The following is a 17747-nucleotide window of genomic DNA, read 5'->3' on the forward strand; positions in this document are numbered from 1 at the left end:
CTATCTAACTAGGTGTTATGCTTTTTGTTGCTCTCTCCACCCAAGCACTCTTGTAATTCTCATTAGGAATCTATTCTAATGAAATGCCCACTATGTTCATGCTAATTTCCGCTCCAAATAAGATTTTAGGCCATTAAATGTTACAATTTGTCAGCTCCCTAGCCCAGATGCCCACAAGGTGTACCCAATTCCTATTGGATGGCCTTGGAGGTGGACCAATGAGAATTAGGCTAGAGTAAGTCTAGTTTAATTAATTTAAAAACACTTAATAAAAGAACCAATGAGAATTAATTCCTCTAGAAGACTATTGGACAGTCTCCCAAGGGGTCCAATGAGCATTCAACAGTCCAATGGCTTGCCTGATTCCTATTGGCCAGGAGGCAAAGGGGTCCAATGAGAGTTTAGTTGAATTATTAAATTACCTTAAGCTCTCAGAAAAGGGGAAAGGGGGACACATGTTAGAAGGCTATCACTTATACTGCTTAATTGTCATTGGCAAGCTCTAGGGAGGACCAATGGGAGGACAGCAAGAGCAAATAGCAAGGGGGCTCGCCCAAGAGACAGAGAGGGGGCTGATTTTTGCAAAGCACCAGCTGCCCTGCGCGTGCCATAGCTACAACTCTAGTGGGCTGCACTCTGCAGCTACACCTAGCTAGCTATGACATACCATACACGAAGAAAACAGGAGTGCAATGGTCGCCTTTTATAGTAGCGCGCAGCTGGAAGATGAGTTTGGAAAGAGCATGCTCGCCTCATCTGCGAAGCCCCCTCTCCATTTGGAAACGTTTGTTCTTCATGGCATGCAGCTTTCTCTCACGAACGCTTAATTACACGCAACGATAAAATTGAAATTTGTCTTTTAATATAAACATTACAATTTTGATATTGTGACTGATAGGCTACTACTGGGAGAGTAGAAAAGAAATTCATTACATCGAAGATTCTTTGGCATCTACATAAGGTGAAACGTATTTGAGGGTAAAAGCGAAGTAAGAGGCGGGTTCCGTGTGTATCGGACACCCGTAAGGAAAAAGCACAAGCAGAAAAAGGGGTTCACAACGGAAAACATATCCATTAATTTATTGGTAAAAAATAACCCATGCCATAGACCATCTCTGAAAAAGATCGGAAACGCTACAGAGTGCTTAATGAAACAAGAGGAGACTATAAGTTGTGAGAAACACAGTTGCAAAGAGTGTCAACGGTAAAATTTATTGGTAATATTATTTAATCTAGTTACAATTGCATTAAGTATGTTAAGCTGCACCTTCAATGATGTGACCTCAGTGCGCAAGCATTGTATCTGCTCTTGCAATTGGGAGATTTGCACGTCTGTTACATTCACTTCGTACTCGCTAATCATATTTTTTAAGTTATCTACAGAATTATGAATGAAGTGCGGAGAGTAGTCTAGTCTTCGGGAGTGTCTCCACGCAACTGGCGCCACATTTGCAGGAGCACGTCATGCAGTCTGTTGAGCATTGCATCATCGTCCAATGCTGGCGGCTCTGGTGGCTGTGTGTCTGCACTATCCTGAGGGCTAGAATGCTCCATCGACCCTGCAAAAAATCAAGAAATGTTTCAGAGAAAAACGCAACAACACTAGCCGTCGCGGAAGTGATTGTAATATATTATATACATCATTTTAACTAGCAATAATAGTGACTCCTCGTCTAGTGAGGAGTGGGATGAACTCTGCGCCGAGAGCTGCATCCTCTTCGTCCTCACTGTCGAGCACAATAATTTTTTCTTTGCCTTTTACAGCTGAAGAGTTTCCGATGAATCCCTCGCAAGCATCTGCACGAAGAGATGCATCCTCTTCCTCCTCATTGTCCAGCACAAAAACTTTCTCTTTCCCCTTAAAAGTTGAAGGATTGTCGACTAGTGCTTCATGACCATCTATCGGTTAGGCAACTGCAGTTTTCCCTTCATCGCTGACAACAAGTTGCAAATCATTAACAATGTTAGCAGTGACATTTACCATTGCAGCACAACTAATGTTAACGAGAAGAAATCAATCTACCTGTGCGTTTCTTCCCACCTTCTCAGGAACCAGTCGATGCGAGGTTGCGCGTTCGTGTAAGCCTCGTTAAGAACAAAAATATCAATCACATCCTGATATGTTGTAGAAGAAGGGAAAATCATGGTCTGCCATATAATGCTTTGATCTTTTTCAACGGCATTCCACGGCCCTGAAAAGGTGTTATCCACGAGGAAGACAGATAGTACTTGCCAGACTTTAGCATATGGTGAAACATTGATAAAAAGTTGTTAGCAATTGTGTGCTTCAACTAGAATTTCCAATACATAAGTTCACGATCAAAAACATTCACATGCGTCAGACAAACTCTATTTTTTAGCTCATCTGCCCCATACTGTGTGTATAGTTCAATTCCCTTGTTGATGTCATCAACTGTTACATTATGCGAGAAGTTCTGATAATGTGGTTGATCCATATCTTTCATACAATACCCCAACATACCATGAAAGGTGTGCATGTTCTTTTGCTTGAGGGCACAACAGACAATATTCGCTCCGACAGGACTATGAATATCCCATCCTAGGTACTGCTTTCTTTTCTTGCTCAGTGCAATAATCGAAGTCGCCATGATCAAAACAACCATCTGAAAGTGGAGGTGGAAGACGGTGCCGCCACGCTCAATCGAGCACATGCCGACGACCGCCTCGGGCCTCCACAAAGGCTGTCAACCTTGGAGAAAGAGCAACATCCACATCACTACCGCCTAAAGACACCGTTATGCTCAGCTCGACCATCTTCCTGGGTTTGCTGCCTTCGGTACGCGCCATTCTCTCTTCTTCCGAGAGCCTAGGCCTCCCTCAAGGTCTCTTTGAACTAGAGGGTTGTACGTCTCCTGACCTTGCAAGATTCTTCATCCTTGCCATTTCACAACAATCCTAAAGATACAACCCACTGAACTACGACATGTAAACGTACATACACATGGCGACAACGAAAGCAAACAAAGACCAGTTCGATTTACCATTATAATAGACATACAACACTATACACTATGTACATACCTAGGTCTCGTGATGCACTGTTGCAGCAAACAGGTTTGTGTCTTCCTCAGCCCCGCAACAATCCACATTCAGCAGTGTTGGAATTAGGGTTGCAGAGAAACACACATAGCTTGGAGAAGACGAAGGAATCTCAAGGCACACAATAGAGAGTGTATTACTTAGTGTGCAATGGAAAGATAGATAGCCCTACAGTGATGGGCGTATATACAATGCTCGGGGGAAAAAATCCTCCTAAAGAGGGAAAAAATGCCCAGCGATCCTAGTGTGTTCACACACATCACTACCACATGTATATGGTAACAAATCCCCCTTGGAGTGATGCCCTGAGGACATGATCATTCCATAAAGGGGAGTAAGCCCAAAGCTTCGTGGAAAGCTTCAAGCTTCTCATGAGACAATGCCTTTGTGAAAAGATCTGCAAGGTTGTCCTGTGTTGGCACATAAGCCAAGCTGATCTCTCCTGCTAAGATCCTCTCCCTGACATAATGGTAATGCACCTCAATGTGCTTTGTACGAGCATGAAAAAATGGGTTCCTGGCAACTGCCAATGCACTCTGACTGTCAGTGTAGATAGTGTTGGCAGTGTCCTGTCCAACACCCAAATCAGCCATAAGGCGTCTGAGCCATACACACTCAACCGTAGCTGTGAAGACTTCCCTGTACTCAACCTTATAACTCGAAGTGGCCACAGTAGGTTGCTTCTTGCTCAACCATGATATACATGAACTGCCAAGCATGAAACAAAAACCACTTGTGGACACTCGCGTCTCAAAACAACCAGCCCAATCTGAGTCCGAAAAAGCATGTAATTCTAGTGACAATTCTCCCCCCTTGGGATAAAGCAAGCCAAGATGTAAAGTGCCACTAAGGTAGCGGAAAATCCTCTTGACAGCCTACCAATGCTTAGACCCTGGGCTATGCATAAATCTGTTGACCTGTGAGACTGCAAACTGAATTTTCGGCCTCGTGTTGCATACATAAATGAGGCAGCCAACAACAGTTTGGTAAAGAGTGACATCAGCAGGATCACCAGCATCATGTAGACTCAACTTCAAACCTGTTTCCATGGGAGTGGCAATAGGTTTGTAATCCTCAAGTCCAAACTTACATAGCAATGTCTCTATGTAGCTTTTCTGACACAAGGAAATACCACCATCACACTGCTTAAACTGTATACCCAAGTAATGATGCAACAGTCCCAAATCTTTCATCTTGAAAGTACCATTCAAATCAGCCTTAAATTCAGCAATATGTCTCTCATTTGGTCCAATGATCAACAAATCATCATCATAAAGAACCACAATGAGAAGTACATCACCCTCATGCTTTACATACAATGTGCTTTCTGTTGGACTGTTATGAAAGCCTCATTTAACCAAATGAGTGTCAGCTTTCTCATACCAAGCACGAGGAGATTGCGTCAACCCATACAAAGCCTTCTTACATCTGCACACTTTGTCCTCTTTTCCTTTTATGACAAAACCGCGAGGCTGCGTTACATAAACTTCCTCAAATATGTCACCATTCAAGAAAGCAGTAACAATGTCTGATTGATGTACATACCAACCAAAATGAGCTGCCAATGCACATAGAAAATGCACAGTAGTCATACAACAAGTGGAAGCAAAAGTCTCTTCATAATCTATGCCTTTTTGTTGTGCATAACCCTTTGCAACAAGTCGAGTCTTATGGCGATCAATCTCACCATCCGGCTTGCACACCCACTTCGTACCAATGGCCTTTTTGCCAGGAGGCACATCACATAAATTCCATGTGTCATTTTCTATGAGTGCATCATATTCTGATTGCATGGCAGCCATCCAATTTTCAGAATTCTATGCTTCATCAAAAGACAGAGGCTCCTCAACATCATGTAAGCTAGACACAGCCAAAGCATAACAATCTCATGCATACGATGCATGGCGAGATCCTGAACGAGTACGACTAGACAAAGGTGCATCCAATTTACTGTCACGCAAAGTGTGCACCAGCCATTTTGGCATACCTCTAGCCTGCTCATTTTCAGCCCTTTCCTCATCAAGTACATCATGTACATCTGCATCAGTAATAGGCTAATCTAGAACATTTTCAGAAACCCCCATAGGCTGTACATTTGCCTCATTGGAACTTACATTCATATTTCCACCACTGAAAAGAGGCAACAAAGTGTCATAAATGTCCTGTGAGCTTACATTACTGTCTCTAGTACATGACAACAAGGGCTGAACAGAATCTTCCACAAACACTACATCCCGAGAAACCGGAATATGTTTTGTTTGCGGATGATACAACCTATAACCTTAGCTTTCAGCACTATAACCAACAAAAATACATTTGACAGCCTTATCATCCAATTTTCTGCGTTGCACTTGTGGCACCAAAGAATATGCCAAATAGCGAAAAACACGCATGTGCTCAATAGAAGGCTTTCTATCATGCCATGCGTAATCTGGAGTAATAGACTGCAAAGCTTTTGTAGGACACCTGTTAAGTACATAAGTGGCACACATAATGGCCTCAAGCCAAAAAGAATGCGGCAAAGCTTGACTTTTGACCATACATCGTGCCATTTTCGTCAGTAACCTATTTTTCCTCTCTGCAACACCGTTTTGCTGAGGTGTATAAGGCATTGTACATTGGTGTTTTATCCCATGATTAGCCAGAAATGCATTAAATTCATGAGACATATACTCCCCCCCTCGATCGGAACGGAGGGTGCCCATAGTACATTTCGAGACATTTTCAGCCATAGCCAGAAATTGTTTGAAGCACATGAAAACTTCGGACTTCGCTTTAAGTGGAAATACCCATGCATGCCTGGAGTAATCATCAATGAAAGTCACGAAGTATAGGTAATTGCCCAAGGACGGAGTTTGCATGGGTCCACAAACATCACTATGCACAAGTTGCAACCTGCATGTGGCCCGGACCATCCTTTGGAAACTTAGAACGCTACATCTTGCCCAAAACATAGCCTTCACAAACATGTTTGACAGGTGCTTCAAGAGGTGTCAAAGAAGCAACCATATCCGATTTCTGCAAACGCAACAAACTGGCAAAATTCAGATGACCAAAACGTGCATGCCAAAGTTTTGCATCTGAAATAGCCCTTGAATCTGCAATAGCATTTGCAAAATTTTGTTTACACTTGTCATACAAAGTGAGCTTATACAGCCCACGGCACAAAAGGCCAGATGCAACAATTTCATCACCAAAACTAAGATCATGACCTGTACATCTGTCATCCACAAATTTGACTACAAGTCCAAGTCTAGCAAGTGCGGATATAGACAAGAGATTCTTCTTGATCCCAGGTACATAAAGTGCATCAACAAGTGTGAAAGAATTGCCATTAGCAGCAGTAAGCACAACCTTTCCAACTCCCTGAACTGGATAAGAGGCATTGATGTCACAAGTGACTAAATTCTCATGAGGGACAGACTCGAGAGAGGTAAACAATTCACGATGTGAGGTAATGTGCTTTGTAGCACCACTGTCGAAATACCACACATCTAAATCTGCAGCAAACTGATAAGCATACATCATGGACAGCAAGATTGTAAGTGCACTTTGCGCTAAAATCCCATTCTCCATCAACATCAGCATTACTGTCTCCTTTCACAAAAGACTCGACAATGGCTGCATTTGTAGTGAAACCAGAATTTGCAGTGGAACCACCCTCTTTCTTCTTAGCCTCTTTGGCCTTCAACTTAGGACACGACTTGATCTAGTGATCATTAGCTTTACAATAATGGCAACGCATCTTCTTTTTTCCCTTATCACCAGAATTGCCAGACGAAGTGCTGCCAGCAAAAGCATTAGGAACATTATTTTTGCCGCTCGCAGCAGAACCATAAGAAGTGGCTGCATTACTGTTACCACCCTTTCTTTGAGAAGGAATAAAAGCCTGTTCAACTGCACGTCGATGCCTAGTCCTGTTTTTCTGGAAAGTGACTCTTGCAACAGCAACGTGCATAATGCATCAAACTTGACAACTTCAGGATTTCCTTGGGTCATAAGTCTCTAAGTACTAGCAAAAGTTTGGTAAGAATCTGGTAACGCATCAAGAACAGTCTGCACAAGGGAACTGTCTAAATGACTTCACTTGCAGAAATAAGTTGCTCATTGATATCCTTGACACTAGCAAGGAAAGTTTCCATATCATCTTCCTCATGCATAATCTTTGACTCCAGCTCTTTACGCAGCAAAGAAATTTTAGCCTCATTGCGACTTGCATAAAGACCAGCCAAAATATTCCAAGCCTGTTTTGTAGATTTTGCTGAACAGATGTGAGGAACAATGGTGCGCTTCACAGATAACGCAATCAATGCATGAGCCTGCGCATCCTTAACATCCCAATGAGCTTGTTCTTCTGTAGGCAAAACAACTCTAACAGCAGCAATCCTTGCAGCAAGACCTGCAACATCCTCAACATCGCTTACATCCTCAGAACCAGGACGTACATCAATGCCCTGCACGATATTCCAGACTCCCTTTGACACAAGAACATGTTGCATCATATAAGCCCACATAGGGTAGTTGTCCCCATCCAACCAGTCCTCAGCAACAAACATCTTGAACACATCTGTGTTGTTGTTGTCAACCATGGTAAATGCTACACCTGATGTGAAAACTGTCCGAAAATAGGAGAAACGGAGCGATAACAACACGTGCTATATAGCACAAACCGTAGAAGACTATAGGGCACTTGTTATGCAGAAAATGGTACTGATAGAAATTCTGCACAAAATGATGAAAATGCATGTGCAGATCTAGACGCCTGTAGTGGAAACAGAGGCTGAAATGAGCCCAAATCAAAAAATCTGAGCAGACCAAGCTATATGAGTGCTCCCAAAGTATTTGTCGACTTGCGAATTGTCATAAAATCTAATATCTAACTAACCCAAATGATTTTCTCATATTAAATTGATCACTTAATGTGGGAGAATAAACGGGAACAAGTGTAAAGATATAGGTATGTGCTTTTAGATCTATCTCAACACGGGGCCAATGTAAAGGGGCCCAAAAGGGAGATGGTCTATCAAAGAGCAAGGCTAACCAATGGAGCATAAGACCTTAGGGTTAGCTTCATTGAAGACCTCCAATAAATGTGTGTAAAAGTCCTTTTGACCTTAAGTAAGCTAGGGCTGAGCTTGAGGTGGGAACCCGGCCCAAGCTCGAGGTGCTTGTCCTGCTTGAGGTGCTTGTCATGCTTGAGGTGTTTTTCATGCTTGAGGTGCTTGATTAAGATGCTTGAGGTTCTTGAGTGGCTCCATGCTTGAGGTGCTTGACTTGCTGCATGATTAAAGTACTTGAGGTGCCTTGAGAAGCTTGCCTGAGATGCTTGTGGGAACCCCCCCTAGTTCAAGTGCTTTGTCATGCTTGGTGAGTAAGGTGCTTGATCACCTAAAAGTCAAAAGCATTCCTACAAGCGGGGGGGCGAGCCCTTTTCCTAGGGCCTAGAGAGAGAACACCCACTCACACACACAAGGGAAGCCCATCTTGAAGAGGCAGCAAGGACACATGTCAGGCCCCTACCCATGTTACCTTCATGTGTTGCTTGAAGCCTATTGGCTAGGCTTCAAAGGGTTCCAATGATAAATTACATGAATTATCTAATTGTTTTAGCATTTATCAAGTCCTCTCTCTCAAAGGGGAAAGGGGGACACTTGTCCCAAGGCTACCCATGTTGCTTGTAATGGCTCCTGCTTGTGATTGGCTAGGCCTGGAGGGGTCCAATGAGCTTCAGGCATGCGCTACAAGGGGGGGTCGACCCAAGCAAGCTAGGGGGGTGCCTAGGGGGTATACTCACCCACACACACTCACAAGCACTCTCATTGTGTGATATGCAAAGTGCAAGAGCTCCCTCTCCAAGCAAGTAGAGGTTGAGAGCCTACACAAACACTCTTGGCTATGGAGTGCAAATCCAACCAAGAGCCATGCTTCAATGCTTAAGCTTGCCATCTCCTTCTTCTTCATTACTATGCTATTATGTATGCTAGCAACAAGAGTATGATAAGTGAGGAACTAATTCTTTCTCCTACGAAATGTTTCTTCTTCCTCTTCCCTACCCTCATTCCCTGCTAGCTCTCTCCACCTTCGAAGGTGTTTGAGGTCTTGGGACTGAGGCTTGGGATAGTTAAAGCTTTCTTCAAGTTTATGTTATGTTTGTGGTGCATGAAGCCTTCCATCTTCATGGCATCACCTAGGTCACAAGGAACACAAAGACTGTATTGTAACAAGTCTCTCTTTATGGGAGAAATCATAATACAAATGCCTATTGGAGGGGGGACCGGCTCCACATAAATCCGGTCCTCAATTGTTGTCATGTTCTCTAAACTCTCTCTCTTGCAAAAGTATTGTCTATGCCAAGTTAACTAATTGCTATGATTATGTTGCTATCTTCAATTATGTCTACCCGCTATGCTCACAAAATCATTTCTTGAAAGTACTCTCATTAAATTCCGCTATTCTCAAATTGAATAGGCAAATTCCATTACATTGGTATCAGAGCATTTGGTTTCTCTTTTCTTGCTTAAGAAGAGAGGTCCTTAAGTAGCCTATAAATGGTTGATGTTGTTAATTATAATAGAGTAAGTGGAACTGGGATCTAATACCGGTTTTGTTAAGCCCACTATGTGGGGGATGGTGCACACCTCGGGAGCTTTGGACTTAATAATGGAGTCTTTTTAGACTTGCCTACGGCTTTACCATTATTGAGCCATAAGAAGTCCGAAAGGAGCTAGCCCTTGGCAACTCTGCTATGTTAGACCTACTCCTCTACTCTCTATAATTAACCACTTTGAGCCGTGGGTGTAGATACTTAAGAGCCGATTTTCAAAGGGTAAGAGGAGTGGCAACTAAGGTTTTGAATTGCCAAAGCATACACTAAGTACATACATAAAATTTTGTTAACATGGCTGACAATAATCAAGAGAGTAGAATGAACATTGATAGCTTTGATTTTGCACATGAAGGTGCTAATGATGATGCTCCCATGTTTGTGAATTATCTTGTGACTAGGTTGCAACAAGCTATGGGCAACCCTACCTTGCAAGCCGAAGTTACTCAACAACTTCGTGCCTATGGAATTTCCCTTCCTCTCCAAGAGGAGAGAGAGCTTAGGAGGCCTCTTGAAGAGACCCCCAAAAGAAGACTCTCTCCCATTCGAGAGGAGGAATCCAAAGAGAAAGAAAGCAATGAAAGTCTAAGTTCTTCTGAAGATGTGGCTCCACGAAGAAGGCGGTCTAGACGATCGCCTACTCCTCCCAAGAGGAAAAGAGCAACCCATAGTCCTCCTCATCACTCTCAAAGGCAAGAGAGGAAACAAAGGAAGAAAAGGGCTAGGAAGAGGTCACCCTCTTCTCCTTCTTCTTCACCTTCCTTCTCTTCCGATGAAAGTTATGGCTATTCTCTTAGAGAATACAAGAGGGGAGGGCATCGCAAATCATTTCTTGCATGGCGAAGGTCACAAAAGCTAAAGAAGTTCAAGGAGGGAGGAAAGAGTATCTCTTTTCTCACCTACGATGGCACCTTTGGTGCTACCGACAAAGTGTTGGCCTTCATCCAGCAATCTGATGCGGCCTTTGGGGACGAGGGCTTCACAGAGTCCTCCAAGCTACGCCATGTAGCTATGCACTTCCAAAAATCAGCTCGTCAATGGTGGGCTAGCCTTCGTGGCAATGGAGAAGCCCCAAAGACATGGAAAACTCTACGAGTTTCCATCATGAAGCAATTTCTTCCAAGCGATACTAAAGATAAAGTTCTTACCGAATGGCGCGGCTTGAAGCTCCTCTCTCATGAGTCTATCAACAAGTATGTAGATAAGTTTTGGGATTTACATCTCAAAGCTACTGTCTTTCAAAAGATAGACTTTGCCGAGCAAAGACAACAATTCTGTGCGGGATTACCTGAAGAGATGGCCGAATATATCAACTCTCAACGGCCCGGTACTATTACCAAAGTAATCCACCACAGCATGGTTGCTTCACGCATCAATTTCCATCAAGGGGCTAGACGTAATGTCAAGCCCATGGAAAACAAAGATAAAAATGATGCAAAGGGGAAATCCAATGCTCAAAATAATTCCCAAGGCACTTCCAACAACAACAACAACAATCGGTCCAAGGAGAAGGGAGTTTACAAAGGTAAAAACAAACTCTCTCCTGAAGAGCTTGAAGCTTTTCGTAAGGACCATAAGTGTTTCAAGTGTGGGGAGCAAGGACATGGCTATCGTTCTTGCCCCAAGAAGCATACTCGCAATGAGACCCCTAGGGCTTCCACCATCGAAGCTCCAAAAGAGGATGCTCATTGCAAAGGATCATCACTCTCCTATGCTTGGGGAAAGGTACGAGAGCATGATGCCTTCATCTTGTTTGACCCTGGCTCTACTCTCAACTTCATATCAATAGAGTTGGCCACCAAGTTGGGCATTCAAGCTTTTGAGATGGGAGATATAGTAACAGCTGATGCAGCTTTCAAGGGACAACAAGCCTCCATTACTCCCTTGATTGGGAAGTTGAGGCTTCATGTCCAAAGCTATGTCGACAAAGAAGACTTCTTCATCTCTCCCCTCCAACATCAGGATGTTATCCTAGGGGCACCATGGTTTGATCGCATGGCTGCCAACATGAAGTTCCCTGAAAGGAGAATTTACTTCACCTACAAGGGAAAGAACATGTATGTAGATGCTAGTGAGCGTGGTCGCACTATTCCACTTGTAAATCCTCTTTCTTTTGATAAATCAATGAAGAGCTCAGTTTCTGCGTACATGATTTATGTCAAAGAGTCTCTAAAAGCTAATAATGTTTCATCAAATGAAAATGATAGGAATCAAGAAGAGTTAGACTTGTCTACTTTTCTAAAAGGATTCCAAAATGTGTTCATCGATGATATCCCTATGGACCTACCGCCAAAACGAGGGGATGATGACCATCGTATTGAGCTCCTTCCAGGAAGCTCACCACCTAACAAACCTCCTTATCGAGTCTCACAAGCTCAACAAGAGGAGATCATGAGGCAAGTACAAGAGCTGGTAGACAAAGGGATGGTGAGGCCTAGTTCCTCTCCCTTTTGTTCTCCAGTCCTTTTAGTGCAAAAGAAAGATGGTACATACCGTATGTGTGTGGACTATCGAGCACTAAACCATATCACTATCAAAAACAGATTTCCCGTACCTCGGGTAGAAGATCTGTTTGATAAGCTACAAGGCTCTACCTACTTCAGTAGGATTGACCTTAAGAGTGGCTATCATCAAATAAGGATAGTGGATGAGGATATCTTAAAGACCGCATTTCGCACAACATTTGGTCTTTATGAATATCTAGTCATGCCTTTTGGCTTGACTAATGCACCAGCTACGTTCAATCGTTTGATGGAGAAAATTTTTAGACCATATCGAAAATTCAATGGAGTGTTCTTCGATGATATCATCATCTACTCCAAGTCTTTGGAGGAACATAAGCAACATCTCCAAGTGATTTTTCAAGCCTTGAGGGAGAACAAACTTTTTCTCAACCAAAAGAAAAGTGAATTCTTCCTTCAAGAGATTCAATATCTAGGCCATATTATCTCTCACGATGGTATTCGTATGGATCCATCAAAGTTAGAGGTAATAAAATCATGGCCTAACCCAAGGAATCTACATGAGCTAAGAAGCTTTATTGGTATGTGTGCATACTATAGACGCTTCATAGCAAAATTCTCTCAAGTAGCAGGACCACTACACGACTTAACCAAGAAGAACGTTAAGTTTGTATGGACTGCTAAGGAGCAAAATGCTTTTGAAAAACTCAAAGAGAAGCTTACTTCCCAACCAGTCCTCGTGCTTCCAGATCTCTCAAAGCCATTTGAGGTCCAATGTGATACTTGTGGTGATTGCCTTGGAGCGGTTTTGCTTCAAGAAGGGCATGCCATAGCATATGAGAGCCGAAGGCTCAATGGTGATGAACGAGTCTTGGGCATTTATGAGAAAGAGCTTTTAGCTGTTCTACATGCCCTAGACACATGGAAGCACTACCTATTGGGGACTCCATTTATCCTACGAACCGACCACCAAAGTCTCAAGTATTTCATGACGCAAACCAAGCTTTCCGACAAACAAATGAGGTGGGCAAATTTTCTTTCGCAATTTAATTTCCATATTGCTCACATAGCTGGTAAGCACAATCAAGTTGCCGATGCACTTTCACGACGACCAAAAGTTAATGCGGTGTCTATAGCTACTCACAATGATCTATCCTCTATGATAGATGAGTATGCTACTGACCCTGACTTTAGAGACATAATGTCAGCCCTTGCTTTGGGGAAGAAAGAGGAACCATTCACCTTGCAGGATGGTTATCTTCTCCACGGCAATAGGCTATGTGTTACCCATTCCCTTCGTGAGAAGGTTATGTATGAATCCCATGCTCCTCCATATGCAGGGCATAGAGGTATTCAACCTACTCTCCGAGGAGTAGAGACGTATTTCTATTGGCCTACCATGAAAGTGGACATACAAGAGTATGTTTCAAAATGTGTACTATGCCAAAAGACCAAGTATGATAGAGGGAAGCAACCTGGATTACTCCAGCCATTGCCTATTCCAAATTCACCATGGGAGAGTATATCCATGGATTTCATCTTTCCAAGTCTATCCATGGGAATACAGGAATATGGACAATAGTCGACAGGTTTAGCAAGCAAGCACATTTTATTCCTGTCAAAAAGACTATTAAGGCACATCAAATGGCAACTCTCTTCATATCTCAGATTTTCAAACACCATGGATTACCCACATCCATCGTGTCAGATAGAGATCCTAGAATGACCAGTAATTTCTGGAAAGGTCTCTTTGAAAATCTAGGAACAAGATTGAATTTCTCTTCGGCCTATCACCCACAAACGGATGGCCAAAGTGAGATAGCCAATCTTACGATACTCGATCTACTCAAGACTTATGTTACCAAAGTAGATCAACGCTCACAATGGGAAAAGTATTTACCGCTAGTAGAGTATGCCTACAATAATACTGTACATACTTCTACGGGCAAAGCACCTTTCGAGATCATAGAAGGAAGACCTAAAAGTCCCTTGCTACTGAAAGTACATGGGAAGATCTTCGCCGCCGATGAGTATAGCCGTGACCTACAAGAATCTTTTCAAAAGATTAGGGAGGCTATAGCCATCTCTCAACAAAGGCAAAAAGCTACTGCTGATAAGCACAGAAGAGCCTTAATGTTCAAATAAAATGATTGGGTCTTACTCAAGTTTCCTAAGGCTCGATTAAGGCAAACGACGGGCAAAAATCCTACGGGCCATCAAAAGTATTATGCTAAACTAGCAAAAAGATACTATGGTCCTTTCCAAATCTTGAAGCCTATCAATGAGACGGCTTATCAACTCAAGTTGCCCAACCATTGGCTTATACACAATGCCTTTCATGTAAGCTTACTTAAGCCCTACAAAGGAGAGCAATTGAACCAATTATTGAAGACCCTCCCGAAGTTGAAGACCAAGAAGAGGTGCTACAACCCGAAGCTATCCTTCGGCATGAAGACAAGGTACTACGACATGGTAAGATTATCCGACGGTATCTTATTAAGTTCAAAAATTATCCTTTTGAAGATGCTAAATGGATGCAAGGAGTACAACTTAAGGATAGTATGAACCTTGTCAATGCTTACAATGCTACATTAGAGTAAGCAAATGTACAAATTTCTTTTAAATAACTCATGTTTTTGTCTTATGACTAGTCCTCTTTTTAATTGTGCACAAATTTAACTAGTATGCATGCTTAGAATCATGTTTGTGATGACGACGTCTCTCAAACACCAAGTAGAATTTGTCACTCTACTTTGGGAGAATGAAATGGACTAAAGAGCAGACATGCTTGCGGCAGCTATGTCTCCCAAACCAAATGGATTAGTCATCCATCTTGGAAAGATGTCGTAGGGTAAAAAGGGATCCTTTACCCGCTAAGTACGATTGACTAAAGACTAATACTTTATCTCTTCTACCTCATAGTCGAAGACGACTATGATTTCAAGAGAGAGGTAATGTCATAAAATCTAATATCTAACTAACCCAAATGATTTTCTCATATTAAATTGATCACTTAATGTGGGAGAATAAACGGGAACAAGTGTTAAGATATAGGTATGTGCTTTTAGATCTATCTCAACACGGGGCCAATGTAAAGGGGCCCAAAAGGGAGATGGTGTATCAAAGAGCAAGGCTAACCAATGGAGCATAAGACCTTAGGGTTAGCTTCATTGAAGACCTCCAATAAATGTGTGTAAAAGTCCTTTTGACCTTAAGTAAGCTAGGGCTGAGCTTGAGGTGGGAACCCGGCCCAAGCTCGAGGTGCTTGTCCTGCTTGAGGTGCTTGTCATGCTTGAGGTGTTTTTCATGCTTGAGGTGCTTGATTAAGATGCTTGAGGTGCTTGAGTGGCTCCATGCTTGAGGTGCTTGACTTGCTGCATGATTAAAGTACTTGAGGTGCCTTGAGAAGCTTGCCTGAGATGCTTGTGGGAACCCCCCCTAGTTCAAGTGCTTTGTCATGCTTGGTGAGTAAGGTGCTTGATCACCTAAAAGTCAAAAGCATTCCTACAAGCGGGGGGGCGAGCCCTTTTCCTAGGTCCTAGAGAGAGAACACCCACTCACACACACAAGGGAAGCCCATCTTGAAGAGGCAGCAAGGACACATGTCAGGCCCCTACCCATGTTACCTTCATGTGTTGCTTGAAGCCTATTGGCTAGGCTTCAAAGGGTTCCAATGATAAATTACATGAATTATCTAATTGTTTTAGCATTTATCAAGTCCTCTCTCTCAAAGGGGAAAGGGGGACACTTGTCCCAAGGCTACCCATGTTGCTTGTAATGGCTCCTGCTTGTGATTGGCTAGGCCTGGAGGGGTCCAATGAGCTTCAGGCATGAGCTACAAGGGGGGGTCGACCCAAGCAAGCTAGGGGGGTGCCTAGGGGGTATACTCACCCACACACACTCACAAGCACTCTCATTGTGTGATATGCAAAGTGCAAGAGCTCCCTCTCCAAGCAAGTAGAGGTTGAGAGCCTACACCAAAACTCTTGGCTATGGAGTGCAAATCCAACCAAGAGCCATGCTTCAATGCTTAAGCTTGCCATCTCCTTCTTCTTCATTACTATGCTATTATGTATGCTAGCAACAAGAGTATGATAAGTGAGGAACTAATTCTTTCTCCTACGAAATGTTTCTTCTTCCTCTTCCCTACCCTCATTCCCTGCTAGCTCTCTCCACCTTCGAAGGTGTTTGAGGTCTTGGGACTGAGGCTTGGGATAGTTAAAGCTTTCTTCAAGTTTATGTTATGTTTGTGGTGCATGAAGCCTTCCATCTTCATGGCATCACCTAGGTCACAAGGAACACAAAGACTGTATTGTAACAAGTCTCTCTTTATGGGAGAAATCATAATACAAATGCCTATTGGAGGGGGGACCGGCTCCACATAAATCCGGTCCTCAATTGTTGTCATGTTCTCTAAACTCTCTCTCTTGCAAAAGTATTGTCTATGCCAAGTTAACTAATTGCTATGATTATGTTGCTATCTTCAATTATGTCTACCCGCTATGCTCACAAAATCATTTCTTGAAAGTACTCTCATTAAATTCCGCTATTCTCAAATTGAATAGGCAAATTCCATTACACGAATGCTTGCCAAAGCTCACTGAAATCGGAGAAAGTAAGCAAGAGTATACTGGAGCAGCTGGCGACTAAGCCCGGGAGGACGCAACCTGCTCTGATACCAATTGTTGGAATTAGGGTTGCAAAGAAACACACGCAGCTTGGAGAAGACGAAGGAAGCTCAAGGCACACAATAGACAGTGTATTACTTAGTGTGCAATGGAAAGATAGATAGACCTAGAGTGATGGGCGTATATACACTTCTCGGGGGGAAAAACCTCCTAAAGAGGGAAAAAATGCCCCGTGTCCTAGTGTAATCACACACATCACTACCACATGTATATGGTAACAACAAGCAGCATGCTATCGTCGTTGACGGATAACTATTGCTCTCCTCAAACACTGTAGCAGACCAGACTTTGCTGCTGTCGTCGTCCACAGCTACAACGAAAAACGTGACAGGCCAGCACACTCTGCTGCGGTCGTCTGCTCCTTGCAGTTGGGATGTTGGGTACAACCAAAAAGGTGACGGCTCACCACAAGCTCCTGCCTTGTCCTCTGCTCGCTGCACTTGGGATGGCGGGTGCAACCAAAAAGGTGACGCCTCAAGATAGGCTGCTGGCCCGCCCTCTGCTTGCTACAGTTGGGATGGCGAATGCAAATGAAAGCCACGCCCCAGGACAGGCTGCTGGGCCATCCTCTGTTCTCTGCAAACGGGTCAGGACAGGCTGCTGTGCCATCCCCTACTACCCCATACTCGCTGCAGGTGCGATGGCAGTTGCCTCGCAGTGGTGCATTATCACTAATTAAACCACGCAGCTGGCCATATGGTACTACCACGACCACCAACTGCCCATACAATATCGCCACGACCATAGCATACGAAGGAAACTTCCAAAACTAGCAGCCGCCACACGTCTAACGTCTCCTTACCCTTCAAACACAACGTCGATAATTAACAACATCAACCATTTATAGGCTACTTAAGGACCTCTCTTCTTAAGAAAGAAAAGAGAAACCAAATGCTCTGATACCAATGTAATGGAATTTGCCTATTCAATTTG

At 43.2% G+C, this 17747-nt stretch overlaps 2 pseudogenes; both read right to left on the reverse strand.

The window, feature by feature from the left end:
* Positions 1–1164: 1164 nt before the first annotated feature.
* On the reverse strand, positions 1165–17480 carry LOC147446180 (uncharacterized; annotated as a pseudogene).
* LOC147446181 (uncharacterized) lies at positions 2292–2895 on the reverse strand (annotated as a pseudogene).
* Positions 17481–17747: the final 267 nt, after the last annotated feature.

Source organism: Adiantum capillus-veneris, chromosome 12 (genome assembly GCF_014529385.1).
Source record: "Adiantum capillus-veneris isolate H3 chromosome 12, ASM1452938v2, whole genome shotgun sequence".
NCBI lineage: Eukaryota > Viridiplantae > Streptophyta > Polypodiopsida > Polypodiales > Pteridaceae > Adiantum > Adiantum capillus-veneris.